The sequence below is a fragment of the Egretta garzetta genome, unplaced genomic scaffold (genome assembly GCF_000687185.1).
Source record: "Egretta garzetta isolate BGI_Z169 unplaced genomic scaffold, ASM68718v1 scaffold215, whole genome shotgun sequence".
NCBI classification, from domain to species: domain Eukaryota; kingdom Metazoa; phylum Chordata; class Aves; order Pelecaniformes; family Ardeidae; genus Egretta; species Egretta garzetta.
Window position 1 is genome coordinate 1,357,376 of NW_009259719.1, and position 652 is coordinate 1,358,027.

A 652-nucleotide genomic window follows, 5' to 3' on the forward strand; every position below is an offset into this window, starting at 1 on the left:
GTCTTGGGCGGGAAGTCCTGCACATGTTTGGGCTTCCTGGCGGAGGAGCAGGCGAGAGCCCCGTGGCGGCCGAACATCCCGGTCCCTCCGTGGGCTGGGCACCCAGCGGGGTTTGCCGGGGGGGGGGGGATCCCCGTCAGGAGACGCGGAGGGACTGCCTCCCCTTTCCCTGGGGATCTGGTCCCTTCCCCTGCAGCAGCACAAGATGATGATGGGGGGAATAAAACAAAGTAAAGGGGCTTCGTTAAGGCTGCTCCAGTGCCAGGGGATCTGCCAAAAAACCCCAGGCTGGCTCTCCACGACCCCTCCTGACAGCCCCCAAGCCCCGCAGTCATCCTGCACCCCGCATCGTCCCAGGACAGGCAGGGGTGTGCAGCACTGCCCAGACCTCCTCGCAGCCGCCGGACGGGGAAAACGAGGATGAGCTCAACAAAACACCGAGCATCCCTCAGCGATCCCCCAGGAAAAGAAAACCCAACTTTGGGATCTCCCTTCCTCTCTGATCGTGACCTCCAGAACCACTCCAGCAGCATTTAAATAAGAGCATCTATTCAGCTAACAAAACTCCCACTTTTTTTTTTTTCCGATTTTTTTTTTTTTTCGCACTAAACAACATTCAAATAAAACATGGCACAGGACGTACTTTAAGAAA